We start from the raw sequence: 12,461 nt of genomic DNA on the forward strand, positions 1-12,461 counted from the left end.
ACACCAAAGAGTTTGCCAAAAGGTTGGGGAGAAGAGACATCGTTAGACAACTGGAGAAGTAGTCTTTAATTAAAGATGAAAGCAAGAGTTTGGGAAAAGAGTTCCAAGAGATGGGGTCTTGGTTTCTGTATTCAAAACACTTAAGACCTTTTTGAGGAGACAAGACACAGAAATCACCAAGGGGAAAGTTCCATGATAGAAGTAAATAGTGTAGATGATTGTAGAAATGCGGCCAATGGATTGCCAAATGAGTTTGAACAAAGCATGGTACTGGGAGGGTTAGTGAAAGTTAGAAAACTGGGGAGCCCTCATGCAGACTTCAGGGCCTAAGCTGGCACATGTGTGACTTAGATCCGTAGATAATCTTATTCCCCTGAGTTTAACATGAATAATAATAATAATAAACTAAAACAAAAAAGTGAAAGAGCAAAGCATAGCCTCCTTCCCCTGCTGCCCCTCCTCTCCCACTCCCAGTCTTGCAGGTTGTCGCCCTTCTCTCTAAATGGCCTGGTCCATAGATCCCCGCGTCTGATGGAAATCAAGGCAGGGAGAAAGTGTGAGATCATGTTCCCTGTGCCTTCCTCGGCCCTCCCCCAAATCACTTCTGACCCCACTGTTAGGAGACAATATTGAAAACAGTCCAAAACCACCCCACACAAAACATGAATCAAAAAGTCGCGACTCCTGGACATGTTTTTAAAATTGCTCAGTTGCATGCAAGTCCCTTTAGTGCTGGAAGGACTTTAATAAAATTGATTTTCTGAGTATAGCCTTTTAGCAGCTACTGTATAAGCTTGAAATATGAACCCTTCATTGTTGAAAGTGTTTCATTTTTGGCCTGTTACTAATGATGAAGGGAAAGTGTGGGTTTGGAATTCTCTAAGGCTGACATTCTCATAATTAAATAGTGTTAATAATAAAGCTTTTGCAGATTTTAAACAAACTGGCACAGAGGTGGAACAGTTTGCCGTATTTCATTTACAGACCACAGCAATTAGCCTTTAATGAATAGTACACAGCGACATAGAAGCGAGTCATTTCTCCCTGTCATTTATTTGCCAAATCACAAAAGGCGATGTTTTCATTCTGCTGATTGAAAATGATGCTCAGGATTTCTCCTGAAAGCCTCTTAAGTAATTGCCTCATGAAACTGAAAAATAAATAAATAAAATGAAAAGGAAGAACATTAATTGCTTTTAATATCTCCGGTCTAATTTTGGCCAAGCTTAGCACGCTAATAGCTGGGGATCTCAAGCTGTACAACAATGGATCAAAAATAGAAGGCTCATCGTGGTTGATATATTTAGAGGCTGATGTTTTTCTTTTATAATTTTAGGAGAGAGATGTTCCCGGGCACATTGTAACTCCTCTCTGTGAACTGATACGGGGTGTTTTTATAGAGGACTCACGGGTGGGGTGACTCTGAAGTCATTGCCAAAGGAAGATGACAATGATTATCCTGAAGGTGAGACGAGAAAGAGCTGCTCCACGGTCAAGGTTGTGAACAACAAAGGAACGGTTATCCTTTTAGGGTCTTCCTCCTCCAGGCTTTTGAGGACAAAGATGAATTATTTTTAAAAAGGTAGGTAGCCTCTAGAACTCTTTTTTCCACACTTGAAAATATTATTTCTTATCTCTGAGACTCAATTTTCTTATCTGCAAGCTCATGGAGGAAGGAAAGGCAGGAAATAATGACTTAACTGGATAAATCCTAACATCACCTGGAAGCTGTTAAACATTCAGATTCCCAGTTTCCATTTGGAATCCACTGAATTGGAATTCCCAAAGGAAGGGCTCAGGGATGCCACCCTTTATGAAAGCAGGCTCAGGGGTCCTGAGTACAGGTATCCCCCACTATTTGAAAGTTCGCTTAACACCTCCTCGCTTTTAGGAAAGACCTACGTTGGTACCTGTTTCACTAACTGAAAGAAATCCAAAGAGAGTTTTTGCCTTTAGGAAAAAAAGGCAAAAATGGGAAAATAATGTTCAGTGTTTGTTTTGCAGAAGCCAGTATGGAGACACCTGAACAGTGAGAGTGGTTCCACCAGACTCCTCCTCAGGCAGTACACTCAGCATCGCAGCATCAGGCCACCGTGGCTTTGAACTATGTCTGTGAGTATCTGCGCTTTATCTCGATTGATTTTATGCATCTGTTGGCAAGATGTGTCAAGATTGTTTCTTCACTTGACACCATTTCAGCTTATGAAAGTTTTCATGAAAATGTCATACTTTTGGACAGCAGGGAATCCTGAACCTGGTAAGCTTGGTTAACTCGCTTGAGCATCTTTGGACCATCCAGTTCCACAGGCGTTGACAGACTCAGGGACCGCCATGTTTGAAGCAGTGCATTGTGGGAGATCGCAGAGGCTCCCACAAGGGGCCACTTGAGAAATCACAGATCCCCAGCCTGAGAAAGTCTTCCAACCCGTGTACCACGGAGCTGCGAACAGTTCACCCTTCACTGTGACGCTGAAAGAGCAAGGGTTTTGTTGAAATAACTTCCTAGACTCAGTGTGGAGCTTCTCCTGCCCAGGGTGCAAGGTCAGCAAACCGAAACTCAGACAACTTCCGTGTTCCTGTAAATGACTCTCCTGAAACACAGGCTGTCCAGTCAGCCAGTCCCCAGACGCCAGCTCTGGGCTCTATACTTACTTATTTGTTCCTTATCCATTTTCTGGCTCTTCATTGTTCCTTATTCCTTACACAATGAAAACTCCGTGCCTCCCACCCCATTCTGCAGTTTTCTGGACCCTTGGGGACAGAAAATGCCTGCTTCATGGAGTATTCAAGTTTGTATCACCCACATGGTCTTCTTCAATCATTTTTAACAGTTATAAGGAACAGCACTAAGGAAAAGTAAGCTGTAACAAGGCTTGGGTGGAAGGTCAGGTGATGGGGGAGGCAGAGGCCCCACAGGGAAATATATGCTCAGTAGCAGACAGTACAAGACAGACCAATAGACAATTTGAATGTCCCATGCGCACCCCCTTCCATGCCGGAAGGCCTGAGTGATGCAGGGGCCCTTCCTCTTTCTGGGTCTCAGAGTGCCCAGCTAGAGGGTGCGATGCGTGAACCAGAACCAACGGTGCCTTCAGGTGGTGGCATTATAGCTCGTAACACTTGGCAGCTTTGCTGGGCTGGTCCAGACTTCTGCTGGGATAGTCTAACCTAATTCTGCTTTGCAGGAAGGACTTGGGTAAAGTACTTTGATTTGACCTTCTAGTGAATTCCAGATGGAGCTGGAGCTGGCCTCATCCAGAATGGCAGGTGCTAACTTCACATCCAGGCATTTTAGAAACAAAACATCCTTAAAGATTGAAAACTAAGGTTGTTTTGTTTGCTTTGTTTTTAATATTTTGCTTTTTTGAAATGAGGAAAAATGAAGAACAGCCTGATATCAGAAACCAACCTAAACATTTTAAGTTTTTAGTACCATTTAACTTTTTTTCTCAACCCTCTTGCAAAGTCATTGTTACATCGTGGTCCATATTTCATAAAGCACCTCATGCCTTACTTGGAACACAGCAGGTGCTCAGTATGTGTCAAGAGAACTAATTGATATGTTAATAATCTATTGAAGTATCACTGTGCTAAATACTTTCCACGTGTTGTGTCATTTAATCTTCATAGTCATCCTTAGAGCCAGGTAGGTAGGTGTGAAGTGGCATCTCACTGTAGTTTGGATTTATATTTCCCCAGCAATTAGGGATGGTGAGCATCTTTGCATGTGCTTCTTTGACCAGTTGTATATCTGCTTTGGAGAAATATCTATTCAAGTTTTTTGTCCATTTTTGAATCGATGTTCATTTTTTGTTGTTGAGTTGTGAGACTTCTTTGAATATTCTGGATATTAATCCCCTGTCAGGTAGAGAATGGACATGGCTACGTGGGGAAGGAGAGGGTGGGACAAATTGGTACAGTAGCATATATATACGGAGAAGGCGATGGCACCCCACTCCAGTGCTCTTGCCTGGAAAATCCCATGGACTGAGGAGGCTGGTGGGCTGCAGTCCATGGGGTCGCGAAGAGTCGGGCATGACTGAGCAACTTCACTTTCACTTTTCACTCTCATGCATTGGAGAAGAAAATGGCAACCCACTCCAGTGTTCTTGCCTGGAGAATCCCAGGGTTGGGGGAGCCTGGTGGGCTTCCATCTATGAGGTCGCACAGAGTCGGACACGACTGAAGCAACTTAGCAGCAGCATATATATATATATATATACACATATACACACACACACACACTACAATGTGTAAAGTAGATAGCTAGTGGGAACCTCTTATAAAGCACAGGAAGTTCAGCCAATGCTCTCTGATGACCTAGATGGGTGAGATAGGGTGTGGGTGGGAGGGAGGTCCAAGAGGGAGATATATATCTTTACATATGACTGATTTGCTTCATTGTACAGCAGCAACTAGCACTACACTGTGAGGCAATTTTACTCAAATACCCTTTATCAGATATATTATCTGCAGTCCTATTCCACAGGCTGCTGCTTCACTCTGTTGATGGTGTCTTGATGCATAGAAATATTTCAGCTTGATGGTCCAATTTTTCTATTTTTTTTCTTTTGTTCCCTGTGCTTTGGTTGTACTTCAAGAGCTTGAGTGATTTTGATGTAGCCAAACTTGGGGACCCTAAACCCAATCCCTAGTCTACACTTTTTTTTTATTTAGACAGTGTCATCCTCACCTCCCTCTGTTTTTCCAAATAAAAACTCACTTAGAAAAATCTGTCTTTAAAAGAGAGAACTTCTAGAATGAATAGTTCTCTTCCAAGTGAGTACCTGATCACCAGGGCATCAATATCCCGCAGCAGTAACTTTAGAATAACCTTCACAGGCTTAAGAAGCATTGATCTAGTGATCAAACCTCACCTTTTAAAATGGGATCACTGAGTCCTAGAGAAGGAAAATTAATTTCTAGAAATGGACGGTGTTTCTGCTGCCTGCCCCTTCGAGCTCTGTCTGGAGGACCCTGAGGGGATCAGCCATGGCTCATAAAGGGAGAACCCCTTGATTCCTGGCTGGTCAAGATGATCAGTTGATGTAAAATTCAATGATGAAGATGTTTCCATGTGTATGGAGAGCTTTGGAATAAAAACATATTGCTAAGGTAAAATAAGACACGATTTCTTTTAAAGAAAAAAAAATCACCCAAGTTTAACTAGGTAATTAATTAATTCACAAGTAGGTCCAAAGTGAGAGCGATTACTAAACAATGACAAATGATAAAGAATAAACCCTAAGGTAAGTGATGATCAAGAAGATGAAACAGTTTTAGCTTGGAATCCTATTACAATTCTATTTCAATATAAATAAGCTGACACCAGAAGCAAACGATTAACCCCAAAGCCACTGGCTGTTCATTAGCTAAGGAATAATTTTACATTTCATTATTATTTGTGTTGGCTAAATTTCCATTAAAACTAATTTAGTAAACTGGCTTTCTGATGGGCTTGAAATTAAAAGGAGGAAGAGAAGGCAAGGAGGGGACAAAACAGAGGCCACCATTTGCGCATCAAGGGACGGAAAACTCATGAGGGCAAATTGCCACTTTAATTAAAAATAATGTCTCAATTCACTTTCAAAATGAGCCACCAGAAAGTGCCTGGGAAATTTTCCCTGGCCAGGATGTCTGGCTCGTTTACCAAGTGGGTGATTTCTGTTGCTGGGGTTTCCAATTGAAGGGAGGAATGGCCGGCTCATTCCCAGGTCAGCTCCCCCCACCCCCAGCTGAGCAGTTTTCAGTTGGGGAGAAAGGGCCTCAAACTCCTCAAATACTTGCCCCAGAGCCTGGGTAAAGAAGTCCATGCTTCATTCTTTGGGCCATTCATCGTGCAGGCTTAAGGACCCATATGTAACATTAAAATGGGACCAAAATACCAACAACTAGCTTAGCTCACATTTCACAAGCACTCACTTTAGCCACGCCCTGTACTAAGTACTTTCTTGAATTAACTCATTTAATTCTCTGAATCTCTCTAAGGAGGTATAGTCTATTTATATTCCTATTTTACAGATGTATAAGCTGGGGCACGGGATGAGTAATGGATATTACTCAGTAAAGATGGCCCAGAGCTGAAATTCAAACCTGTCATATACACCAGAGCTGAGTGCTTAACCATTAAGCTATATTGCCTCTTGATAAAATAATGAAATGATCTTGTGCTGTTTAAGTATAAAAACCGACAGGGCACAAGGTATATAATGAGTTGTTAGGGAAGACAGTGATACAAAGGTGAGTGGGGCACAATTCTGGGTGGGACTTAGAATGCCAGACCCAGGGTTTTGAACTTGACTCTGGGGATTCACAAAGTACAGTGCCCAGACCACTGGGAGTCCATAAACAGATTTTAAAATAATATTTTGTGGTTATGTGTATGTTTTAAGTTTATTAGAAATATATTTAGCTCACATATACAGTTGGGCAAAAAAGATAATCCTTATTTAAGAACAAAAGAAATTTTATTTAACATTTGGAGTTCCCAGTTGGCACTAGTGATAAAGAATACTTCTGCCAGTTCAGGAGATGCAGGAGACTTGGGTTCAATCCCTGGGTCAGGAAGATTCCCTGGAGGCAGGCATGGCAACCCACTCCAGTATTCTTGCCATGGACAGAGAAGCCTGGCAGGCTACAGTCCATGGGGTTGCAAAGAGTCAGACATGGCTGAAGCAACTTAGCACTCATGCATGTATTCTCTTACTGTGTATCAGGCATTGTTCTAAGTGCTTGGCATTTTAACTCAGAACAACTCTATAAGGCAGGTACTATTTTTCACTTCAATTATAGATAGGGAAATGGAGGCAAACAGAAGTTAACTTATGCAGGGCTCCCAGCCAGCAGATGACAGAGCCAGGATTGGAACCCAGGCATCTATCTCCAGGCTAGGCTCTCAATGATTATGCTAAGTGACTAAGAGATAGGAGGGTGGAATATAAGCATCATGGAAGCGATTGATGTCCGATGACCAGCATCTGCTCCAGGTGATGTCGTCTGGGATGTGTTCTTCCCAAGGGCTGTTGGGAGCTGTGGCTGGCTTCCACCCCTGTGAGAGGCGCTGCCAGCAGACCTGCTGTTTGTAGCCAATAGGGCAGGATTCCCAGCACATTTCAAGGATCAGGTGTCCACATCGGAAACCAAATCAGCTCTCGGTGGCCAAAATCACTTTGCGGGCAGTGAAGATTTTTCGCTCCTGTGTGACGGACCAGTATGCACCCACTCTGGAAGCTAGAGGCCCCAGGGATCCCTCCGCCCAGCTGCTTTGGAACGTGGTAGAAGGAAGAGCAAGCGTGTGCCTTTGTATGGCTCCAATGCAGGAAATATTATACATTCACAGAAGACATAATCATGCCGCCTCCCCTGACCTATGATAGCGGAAGCAGGACTGAAGACTGCCCTCCCCTGCGCATCAGTGCCTAGTCCATCTCCATCGGAACCTTCTCACTGGTGAGTTCTCTATCTGGACCACCCTTACCAAGGATGCCCACTCCCACCCCAACCCATCTGCTTTCCCAAAAGCTCCACTGAGGCAGAAATTGTGTCCTATGCCCCTTTCCTGTCCTGCATGGCCACCATAAACATTGGATGCCCGATCCAGAAGAGGAGGGTGGTCACCAGCCCAGGCTCTGCTACCACTCACTTTTTACTTCCTATCTAAATGGCCCTGGGCAAGCCCAGTAATCCCTTCGTGTCCACTCTCTTCATCTGAAGAGGAGACTGATTGCAGACCCAATTCATATGATCGGGTTGGGAGGGTTATCTAGATAACGTATCTAAAATACTTGTCCCAATACCAAAAACCTATTGAATATTAGATAAATAATAACTTCGCCTCAATAATATTAGTACACTTCAAGTTTGATGGTCAAGATCTGAAGTTTGGAGATGGGCAAGCGTAATTTACATCTGCCACTCACACCTGTGTTGGGTTTGGCATCAAGTAGGCACTGCAACCTCCCAGACCTGACGCCCTCTTCCCTTTATTGGATTCTCTGCTTTCCCTTCTGGCCTGGACAAGCCCTCACTTCTCTAACTAATGGGAGGAGTGATTTCTTTGTCAGAGAAAGGGGAGACATCCTCAGAAAGGCATCTGAAACGTTGCCATTTACGGTTTCAGAGAGAAGGCCATAGCTACTCTTTCAATGACACATGCACAAAAGCCCTTGTTATGGACACAAATAAGAAAAGTGAACCCTTCGCCTGGTGTAATTCACTTCATTTATTGACCAAAGGCCTCTCCCCCAACTCCGATTTCTTTGCGTTTGTCAGCGGTTCAGAGACCCCTGGCATTCAGCATGATTTGTAATGTAAATTATATAATTGTACTTTCACATATTTTAACATCAAATGAAATGATTGACTACAGAATCGGAGCTGTCTACAGGTGGGGGTCAATTACCATCTGAATAATCACAGTGCCACACAAGAATAGCACAGCCGCTGAGCGTGACATATTTTTATCTCTATGCATTTCAATGAAGTCAGGCTGGTACATAAAAGGTTATCACCTAGGAAACATATTTTCCTAAGCACAAGTTAAACATGCAAGTGAGATCAGCAAAGATATTCAATTTAGCCAGTCAACCCTAACCTATTAATATTTTAACAAAATCCAGTGAGGATAATTTTTTTTCTTTGATCCCATTTCATGTGAGCAGCCGGGAAAGGGAAGAAAAATTAAAAACAAAATAGTCAAGCATACAGAATGAGGTTATGTATTAAGTGGGCTATTTAATGTTTCTGGCATTTCATAGCCCAGGGGGAAAGTGTGGATGGATTTAACCATCAAGAGCTGTGTTCCCTTGGCCACAAAGTTCGAGAAACATAAAATAATCTATACTTCCAAGCTGACAAATCGTACCTGACACCCAGCTTCATCTCACCGGGACTCCGGAGATCAGCATTAATCATCTGTTACAGGGAGTAAAAAGAAAAGTAAATCATGCCACGCTGAAAAGTGAGATGGAAGGTCTTCGGGCAAGGATTTTAATCAATAATATGTGGGATGATAACCAGAAGCTATTGTTTTAATCTTCCGATATGAAAAGAAATGAATGCAAAACACGAAACTACCGAGAGCCGAAGCAGCTTCCGTGAGGCCTCGTAAGAACCGAAGTGTTTGGCAGCCCAACTTTACCGATTGATTCATGACAACACACACACCATTTCTTTTTAAAGGGAGTCAAGTGCATTCTTGGAGTGGCCTATTTCTATAGCCTCAGCTGTTGCCCAGTGCTGGACCCGGGGTTCTGATTTGCTCAGTTTCCCTTGTGTAGTAAATGTCTAGGTTTTGTGTATGCAACATACATTACTGCCTCTTCTATGGGCACCTTCATTTTCCTCGAGACCCATCCCTCCCCTACTCCCAGTCCCTGTGGTTTGGGTTGTACTGACTTCACCAGGGGCTCCAGGAGAAGACATGTCTCTGTCCCGGCATTACTGTGATTAATCAGTTCAGGGATGGGTGTGTTGTTCACTAGAACCCATGAAATGCAGCCTTGGGTGTTCTTGGCAGTATTATTGTGAAAGAGGGTGTTATGGTTTGAACTGTGTTTCCTCTCCAGAATACGTATGGTGGAGTCCTAAGGAGAAGGCAGTGGCACCCCACTCCAGTACTCTTGCCTGGAATATCCCATGGATGGAGGAGCCTGGTAGGCTGCAGACCATGGGGTCACTAAGAGTCGGACACAACTGAGCGACTTCACTTTCACTTTTCACTTTCATGCATTGGAGAAGGAAATGGCAACCCACTCCAGTGTTCTTGCCTGGAGAATCCCAGGGACGGCAGAGCCTGGTAGGCTGCCATCTATGGGGTCGCACAGAGTCGGACCCGACTGAAGCGACTTAGCAGCAGCAGCAACTCTAAATACCTGACAATCTGATGTTATTGGGCCATAGGATCATTGTAGATGTGATTAGTTACAATGAAGTCTTACTGGAATCAGTGGGACTCCTAATACACTGTGATGAGCATCTTTATAAAAAGAGGAAATTCAGACACAGGCTCACACATAGGGGAGGGCCATGTAAAGATGAAGAGGTTGGGGTGATGCCTTTACAAAGCCAGAGAGCACCAAATACTTCCAGCAAACCAGCAGAAGCTAGGAGAGAGGTATGGAGCAGAGTCTTCTCACAGCTCTGAGAAGAAAAATCAACCCTGATGACATTTTGATCTCAGACTTCTAGTCTTCAAAACTGGGAAACAATTTCTGATGTTTAAGCCACTCCGTCTGTGGGACTTCGTGACGGCAGCTCTTTCAGGCTAATACAGAGGCCCACTCTCTTTTATTCCTATGTACCAGGAACTTTGAACATTTAAACCTGGTCTATGCTGTGGTCTGAATGTGTTCTCCCAAAATTCCTCTGCTGGAATCCAAACCCTGACAGATGGTGGTATTAGGAGGTGGGGCCTTTGAGAGATGTTTAAGCCATGAGGGTGGAGCCCTCATGAATGGGATTAACATTCTATAAAGAGGCTCCTGAGAGGTCCCTAGCCCCTTCCACCATATGAGGACACAATGGGAAGTCTGTGACCTGGAAGAGATCCCCTCACCCAAGCATGCTGGCACTCTGATGAAGGACTTAGAGCCTTCAGAACTGTGAGAACTTGTTTATGAACTGCCTGGCCTGTGGCATTTTGTTATAACAGCCCAAACGGACTAAGAGAGCATGGCAGGCATTTATCTTTCCTAGCCATGAAGCCAACAATTGCAAAGCTGAGAAAATACTTACAGGGATACCTACCTCAGACAAATGTTGCTTGAGCCCCTGGAAATCCATTCATCTCTATTAAGTTCCCACTTTTACTTAAGCTAGTTAGAATTTAATTTTCATCATTTACAACCAAAGGAACCCTAATGGTTTGTTCTGAATGCAATCAATATCATCTTGCATGTGTGCGTGCAAAGTTACTTCAGTTGTATCTCACTCTGTGCAACCCCATGGACTGTTGCCCACCAGGCTCCTCTGTGTCCATGGGATTCTCCAGGCAAGAATACTAGAGTGGGGTGCCATGCCCTCCTCCAGGCTATATGATCTTAGGATGAATTAATAGATACTAAGTCTTTAGAACAAATTAGACACAGGAAGATTGCATTCAGTTTGAGGCATCCTACATTCAAAAGGGATTCAGGTAAATGTGGGCAGAGTGTTTGGGTGGTGAGAAGCCTGGACAGTGAATCACAGGAGACATAAAGAGATGCTTGTTGTAGGCCCACAAAAAAAAAACAAATTTATAGAAGACATGACAGATGACCTCAAATATCCACAGGAATGGGAATTAAAGAAAAGACTGGAATTTAATCTCATGTCCCCAAGGATAAAAATAAGAAGCCACAGGAATACAGAAAGAAAACACTGATTTTCTAATGCTCCCAGCTATGGGAGAAAGTAACGAGCTGTCCCTGAAAGCAGTGAGTTCTCTGTCACAGAAGGTATTCCAGCAGCAGAGGGGGGTTTTGTCTCCTGACGGGTGCTCACTGAAGGGGTAGATAGGTTGTGCGTTTGCTGTGCTTAGTCGCTTCAGTCGTGTCCGACTCTGTCGACCCTATGGACTGTAGTCCACCAGGCTCCTTTGTCCGTGGGATTTCCCAGGCAAGAATACTGGAGTGGGTTGCCATGCCCTCCTCCAAGGGATCTTCCCAACCCAGGGATCAAACCCACGTCTCTCGTGTCTCCTGCACTGACAGGTGGATTCCTTATCACTAGCGCCACCTGGGAATTTGGATGACCTTAAAGTCCTTCCAACTTCGACTTTAAGTTCTGTAATTCCTTTACTAGAACCCAGGTGACTTGGACATGTCCTTTCCCACCTGTGTACCTCAGTTTCCTCATCTGTAAAATAAGGAAGTTGGGCCTGATGGTCCTTAAACATTATTTTGACTAGAACATGCCATGATTTCATTTTTCCAACTCTGTCCTTTCTGCCTCAACTTCTATGGAAGCTGAGCTTGGGCTCACTCTGAATGCAGAATATCATACCACTAATCTTTTTTTTTATTTAAGGTGGACCATTTTTAATGTGTTTAATGAATTTGTCACAATATTGCATTTGCTTTATGGTGGTTTTTCTTTTTTTTTTTTGGCCATGAGGCATATGGAATCTTAGCTGTCCAACCAGGGACCAAATCTGTACCCACCGCATTGGCAGTCCTAACCACTGGACCACCAGGGAAGTTCCTGCTGCACTAATCCCTGATTCAAGGAGCAACTAACGTAGATGTGGGACTGGTGAGGCAGGGGGACGCAGAGCAGGGGTCATCTCACATTCTTTCTCTATTTGCTTTAATGAAATTGCCCACTTCACAGCAGAGGGCTTAGGGGTGACATTAAACTTATAATCCATTTGGCTCTAGGTTTCTTTTGGATGGCCCATAGGCACACACTATTGGCCAGTTAAGGAACAAACTGGATGAAAGCTTAAAATGGCATCACGAGCTCTCTCTAGTCTTTCTTTGGAA

General features: G+C 43.6%; 1 long non-coding RNA gene across 4 annotated transcripts in view; it reads left to right on the plus strand.

Annotated features, from left to right (window-relative positions):
- The first annotated feature begins 1,448 nt into the window (after positions 1 to 1,448).
- LOC128063281 (uncharacterized) overlaps positions 1,449 to 12,461 on the plus strand; it is a 48,356-nt gene continuing 37,343 nt past the window's right edge. For all 4 annotated transcript variants that reach the window (XR_008200894.1, XR_008200892.1, XR_008200893.1 and 1 more), the window contains exons 1-2: positions 1,449 to 1,582; positions 2,005 to 2,112. This is a non-coding gene — a long non-coding RNA (uncharacterized LOC128063281). The remainder of the gene's footprint in view (positions 1,583 to 2,004; positions 2,113 to 12,461) is intronic.

This window comes from Budorcas taxicolor, chromosome 18 (assembly GCF_023091745.1).
Source record: "Budorcas taxicolor isolate Tak-1 chromosome 18, Takin1.1, whole genome shotgun sequence".
Classification (NCBI taxonomy): Eukaryota; Metazoa; Chordata; class Mammalia; order Artiodactyla; family Bovidae; genus Budorcas; species Budorcas taxicolor.